Raw genomic sequence first — 7,221 nt, forward strand, 5'->3', positions numbered from 1 at the left:
CGGTGACGTGCTGCATGTTCAGAGCTTGTGGTGGAGCCGGTGGTGTCGGTTTGTGATGCGCCGCCCAGGTCGACGCTGGAGCGGTGGTCGCCATGCGCTTTCCACCGTCTGGGGTGGAGCCGGTGTCTGCGGTGGGGCAGCCTGCGGACCTCTCTGTCCAGGCGTTGCTGGGAACTACTGCCGCGTCAAGGTGGTGCTCCTCAGGAGCTCCGGCCGCAGACCGGTGCTGTACGGGCTCGTCGCACGCACATATGAGCGGGGCGAAAGCAGCGATCAGAGCTGCACTCCATTCAGCCCAGGACCGCAGCTTGATGCCGTCATAGTTTTCCCACGCCTTGGCGGCACCTCGAAGTCGCCCCGCGGCAACCAGCCATGTCGTGTTGTCGGGCCAGGCATGGCGTGCCCCGAGCGCGTTGGCCGCTTGCACCCACAGAATAGGGTCACTCGGAAATCCGTGGAACTCCGGTAGTTCCGATGCAGCAGGTGATGGAAAGACTGCTACAGGGAAACCGGAAGTGGCGGAAACTAAGTAGTCCAGCTGCTGTGACAGCAGTGAGATGGCTTGCATGGCGTCGGACAAGCTGCCGGCTGAGCCGCCCGTTGAGCCAGGGGCGGAATCCACGCACCCTGAGGCGGCGGTAGCGGCCGCAGTACTCGGGCCAGCCAGACCAGTGGCCAAGGGAGCGTGTACGGCATCCGTTGAGCCAAGGCTGGTGGCAGTCGCGGTACTCACTGTAGCCGGAAGCATGGCCAGGGGAGCGTGAACGGCATCCTTTGCTGGCGTAGTTGTCGATGGTGTCGTGGGGCAGAGATCCAGGGCATGGGAAGCGTGGACGGCGTTCCCTAGCCGCAGGAGGCACCCAGGACGGCGAGAATCCGTGTCCAAGGCAGCGTGGACGGCATGCCTTGGCAGCTCGGGGATCAAGGTAGTCCTAGGTACAGCAGCCATGCCAAGGGAAGCGTTGACGGCGTTCCCTCGCCAGACGGACCCTGGACGCCGAGATGCCGGAGGACGAAAGGCCTCCGCAGCACGGTGCTGAAGGCTGGAGCGCCTTAAGACGGGGCTTTCGTCAACTGCGCCATTGTAATGTGGAGAAGCAGACAGACAATCGGCCTTGTTGTTGTTGTTGTTGTTGTAGCCTCCAGAACGCCTTGTTTACTTCTGCCTCGTCGTCTTCCCTCGCTTCGTGCCCGCTTTGCGAGCGCCCGAGGCCAAGTTCACTTCTTCACAATATATATATATATATATATATATATATATATATATATATATATATATATATATAAAGTAAGTGTATGCCGCCATCCGGTAGTTGAACAGGAACTTGTAGGTTGAGGACGCACGTACGAAAAAAAAACGATACTTTATTTACAATGTGTCGGCCGGGGTCCGGCCTTCGTCAGGGAATACATGAAACGGTAAGGCGTTCTGCTTAAATACGTACACAGTAGAGGGGGCCTCCCATGACACATTGTTTCCCTGTCGAGTCATCATGTCGAATTTTTTACACTACAGCGTGGTTGTAAGAACAGGTTTGTATAGGTTCGTAGACCAGCAAATCTAGCCAACCAATATATGCAGCACAAACAGGGTTCACAGAAACATCACACGTGCGTGGCATATATATATATATATATATATATATATATATATATATATATATATATATATATATATATAATCGTATCATAAGAAGCCAACCAACAATGAGACCAAGGACAACTTACTATTGGGGAAATTACTTGTACCTACTAATTGAGTTAAAGAAATGATAAATTAATGGAAATGAAAATGGATGAAAAAAACAACTGTCCGCAGGTGGGGAACGATCCCACGTCTTCGCATTACGCGCGCGATGCTCTTACCATTGAGCTACCGCGGAGCCGTTTTTCCGTCCACTTTCTGGGGTATTTATGTTTTACAACTAAAATTAACCCTGTGAGTGTTAGCCAGCGCCACCACTCACAAACCATGGCGGCGGATGTGGAACATCCTTTCTGCCGCTGGCGTCACGAGCGCGTATCTTTTTGGGCGATGGCAACTGGTGAATAAACCCACATATGCTACCTGAAGGCATCAATGTTGCCGGATTCGAGCCCTCGTTATATAATGAACAAGAAGTAAGGGAACCGAGGGGCCCGATTATTAGGAATCGTATCATAAGAAGCCAACAAACAATGACACCAAGGACAACATACTATTGGGGAAATTACTTGTACTTACTAATTGAGTTAAAGAAATGACAAATTAATAGAAATGAAAATGGATGAAAAAACAACTGTCCGCAGGTGGGGAACGATCCCACGTCTTCGCATTACGCGCGCGATGCTCTTACCATTGAGCTACCGCGGAGCCGTTTTCCCGTCCACTTTCTTGGGTATTTATGTTTTACAACTAGAATTAACCCTGGGAGTATTAGCTCCGCGGTAGCTCAATGGTAAGAACATCGCACGCGTAAGCCGTACACACAGTTTATGCATGATTAGGTCAAAGAAAAGAAAAGAAATTAGTTATCATTATATGATTTGGTGGCTACCCACCGCTATATGGATCAGAATTATTAGGGCGGAGCCCATCGCAGACAGCGAGAACTCACCCCGTCAAGTGACTTGTGCGAGATGCACTATCATGCCTGGAAAACTGAAAAATATTTTTGAACAGACAGAGACTGGGGTCACGCCTCGGTCGTCAGGAATGCAAAATGGCTACCTGTCTATTATGCCTGGCTCTGGCTACTCGGAGCCACCGGTGAGAAGGAATTCCTTTACCAACGACGTCGCCCTGCCATGGCACCTCTTCGCTGAAAAGCCGTTCAGCCGGCTTCTAATTCCAATTAACTCTCTATTTACCACTCCTATTAACATTATAACTTCTATGCGACAGCACTTACTCCTTCCGACGCATTCCAGTGGGCTTGGCGCCAGCGCTCTAGTCGAGATGCTCACGAATACTCTCAAGTTTGGGGTGTAGGCTGTGGCTGCCGTGTTTGGAAAAAATGTGCCTCCACTGTGACCGACCCGCCAGCCTACTGGGAGGATCGTCGCAGCATCGAGGTACCACTGCACGCTGATTATTGCTTTATCGAGGAGGCCAACCTTGCCTCGACCACGACTCCGACGCATGCGCCAACATCGGTGACGACAGGTATCTCCGATCTTCCAAAAGCTATAAGAAGCTGCCCCCTTCCGATGAACTCCGGTGGCCTTGGCGGCAGCGCTACAGGCGAAATGCTCACGAATCCGCTCGTAAATGCGGTGCGGGTTAGTGCTTACTTCCCTGTGCCACGTTATCTCAGCAATAAGCGCCTTTTAACATCGGAGCTGTTTAAGCTCTTGGTTAGGCCGGGTAGTGCCAACAAAAAACTGCGCCTGGCGATGACGTCACCACGCGTTGCCTAGCAACCACCTCGCAGAGCGGCGTGTGCTTCACCTCCTCTCCATGCCATGTATATGTTGCCTTGACATGGGATGTTAAAGAGAGGGAAGGAGAGCATGCGTACAGCACGCTATGCTCGGGAGAGAGAAAGAAAAAAAAATGTCAGAGTTTCGCCCTAAGGGCGAAGCAATGAATGCGATAGCAAGACAGCAATGTCTTACGAAGTAAGGTGAGCGGCTTTGGTAGCAATATGAATTGTAGTAAACATGAGCTGATTAAGTAAGCAGGTGTGCTGCGGCGTAAGTAGACCGACATGAAGAGAGACTCGATGACCACGAGAAGGCGCGTGTGAAACGGTGGTGTTGAGAAGCGCTTCCCGTGGGCAGCGCGTGCGAAGGGACACACCTGTAGCGCTGCACTGCCGATCCGGGCAGCATTGCATGTGTAGCGTGTGTTGGAAAATGTGGCCCGACTATTACTAACTGAATGAACAAGCCTGGTGTGAGCGCGCACAAACAAACATGAATATATCACACTGAATGACTGCAGACAACGACCGTCAAAACTCTGGCAGCAAGCTCATACGCCGCAGCGGCGAAGGTACGTGCGGTCTATCACTTCAACGGAAACTGAGCGGCGAATGCACGGCGCATAAAGGTCAGAGCCGTGTGGAGATAAGAGACGGTGCGAGCGAGCGACGAGCGCGGTTGTTGGCAGAGTGGAAGTGCGCCCCCCCCCCTCCCCCCGCTCCCTCCGGCGCTGGCTTCCCGCTTCCTTGCTTGCGCGTAGGAGATTGAGTGCGTTCGCTCTCCGTGATAGCGCGCGTCCCCGCACGCTTCCGCTCGGGCATACGGCACGCGGCGAAGATTTTATCTATAGGGAACCTCACGGCGACGGCGACGACGACGGCGACGACGACGGCGACGACGACGGCGACGCCGACCGCAGAAATCCGGTTGAAGTGTCCATATAATTGCTATCGCAATAAAATGAGAGCGAGAGAGAGAGGAGGTGCCCGTGACTGCAGCCGGCGGCTCTGGCGGCGGCTTGGCAGGTTTCGACCAGCCACGCCCCAGCAAGTTCGGAGGCGCAGCTTGGCCGTGACGTCAACGAGGAAATGAAGCTCGGTGCCACTGCAATGGCGGCAGAACACTCGTTGACTCCGTGGCGAGTACATGTAGCCTTGACATGGGACGACCAAAGAAGATACGGACACCCGAAGAAGAAGCCGCTCATCTTGAAGCGCTTCGCGCGGCCGAGCGAGAATCTGCGCGTCGGCGACGAGCCGATTCGGAATACCGTGCCCAGCAGTACTTAGCATTTTCTAGCAAAAACTTAGCCAAGCCTAGTGAAACCTGGAAGAAGCTAGGTCGAGCACCAGCTCCACTGTTTACTCCAGCCTTGCATCACTAGTGCAAGCTGCCCACATTTTTTTAGTGTTGCTCCCTTGGTCTCTCAGCAGCTTTTTTTTTTTTTTTTGCATGTCTGTGCTTTTGGCTTGAACTTTGATTTTGCGGAGATATTAAATCGAGTGCTCTCCCGTCACCGTAAGAAATGTTACAGCCCTGCTGTCGGGACAAAAGAGCATGACTGTTACAATGAACACTTTCTCATCAAAGCCACAAAAATTTTTTGAAAAAGAAGTAGCTATAGCTTTGCAGAAAGGATGGGTTGTGTCGAAGTCTGAATGAAAACTTTGATTCAGCTGAGTACAGATGTACATGAGAATAGATGTGAGTAACTGAACATATGCCGTCCATGTGAGGTGTGTTTCAGTCTATAGAAAAGAGATGTCCATGAAGTCCAAATGGCTGCCGTCGGGAACCACAAAATCCTCTATATCACACATTAAATGCGTAGTGCCTTAGTGTATGTAGAGAGAGAGCTGGTGGAATGTTTCTTATTAGGTTGTCGATGTAGCAGGAAATTTTCTCGTTTACGGTACAAATTCCTGAAATTTTGGGCTGGCCAGAATTGTTAGGTTTGTTAAGGCCTTAGATCTCTATATTTCAAGGTCGCGTTATTAGGTACAGAAAGTCACGTAAACCAAGGAAGGCTAGAAGCGAACCAAAGCGAGCCCAGCCGGGTATAAGAGATGATTAGCAAAGTTAATTAATCATTTATTAGTGTTTGCATTAACCTCGATTAGGGTGGAATAAAGTAGATTAAGGAGCATTACGGTGGATTAGAGTTAATTTCAGTAGGCTTTACGAGGCTTTCGCTTTCGCGTCTCTTAGGCGATAGCTAAGGACATCTGTTAATTTTTAATTTTGGGCAAGAGACAGAACCTTCCTGCCATCGGGCTTAGAGGAACGAGTGCTTTTACTGTAGTTTTTCTGGTGCTTTTTTTCTTTGGCCAGATAAATAAGTCTGTCAAGGACGAACGTTTTGTGCCCTGGAGATAGGTCCGCGGCTAGTAATTTGTGGAATCATTGATCGTTCAGCTGGCGTAGCGCCTCATTTATGTGATCCGTGGTGTTCAAGACAACAATTGATCTGCCTTTGTCTGCAGCCTTTACGAATACGTCGTATCGAGAGCCTCTCGAAGCACTCTCGAAGCCTTAATCGGCAAGAAAAGTGATCTAAATCCTTTAACATGTGTAGCTCGTTTATACTTCCGTTCGTTGGGCAAAAGTTTAGGCCTTTAGATAGGACATTGTACTCGTCTTCTGTAAGTTCTGCACCTGTTAGATTAACTACCTAGGTTTTCTGATCAAATCAGCATTGGGGTTAAAGGGCAAAATTGGGTCGTACAGGACGTTGAGAGAATAATTAACGTAAAGCAGTAAGGTTCATCTTTTCCAAATATCACTCAAGTAATTCCCCAAGTCAGTTTATGGTTGCTTAGTAATAAGAGAAATTTAAGCCTGTGAATTTTTCTTCTTAGTTGCAAGGACTGAACATTGTGTTCCAGCCATTAACTATCTCTTTCTCCCGAACCTTATATAACACTCCTCACTGCCCGCCGAACGAGACATCGACACGCTGCCTCATTAACGCCTTATAATGGTAGAACCAACGTCTTTATGTATTCCTTTTTCCCTCGCACAGTAACGGAATGGAACAGCCTACCTTATAGCAATCTTGTCAGCACTGACTCAATAGCGTCTATTACAATCTAAAATTAGTGCTTGTTGTTACGGAATATTGTTTCAATTTTGTATCGTTATGCATTATTTATTGATGTACGCGTTGTAATAATTTTGAATTATATACTCCTCTTTCTCTTTACATTCCAGTGCTTCGAAATTGTGCTTATGAAACAGTGTTTTAATTTGTATTTGTCACCCTCTATGCGTCATTTAGGTGCTTCACTCATCATGTATTCCTACTTTGTATTACATTTTTCCGGAGCTTTTGTACTCCTTCGTTTATACTTCCGTTCGTTGGGCAAAAGTTTAGGCCTTTAGATAGGACATTGTACTTGTCTTCTGTAAGTTCTGCACCCGTTAGATTAACTACCTAGGTTTTTTTTTTATCTAATCAGCATTGGGGTTGAAGGGCGAATCTATCTATTGTATTTTCATTTTGTATGTACCTTTCCCCTCCTGCCTGGGCCTTCTAAGGCCTGCAGTATTTCTAAATAAATAAAAATAAATAAATTTGCTATCTGAATTCATGCTTCGCCTTTCGCGCGTAATTTCGCTTTTTTTATTGCGTTTAACTGATTAGCCAGAAAATTACTACGCATCAAGTGTTTTTCGACGTTTACAATTCCCAAGATACATTTTTTATATCTTGAGCACTCTAGTGTCAGCAATTTCTGGCAGGCTTCGAAAAAAAAAAAACACCCGGCATACAGCCGATCTTATTATTTGGGCACGCATACCCATTTTCATGCACTC

Source organism: Dermacentor silvarum, chromosome 5 (assembly GCF_013339745.2).
Source record: "Dermacentor silvarum isolate Dsil-2018 chromosome 5, BIME_Dsil_1.4, whole genome shotgun sequence".
Taxonomy (NCBI): Eukaryota; Metazoa; Arthropoda; class Arachnida; order Ixodida; family Ixodidae; genus Dermacentor; species Dermacentor silvarum.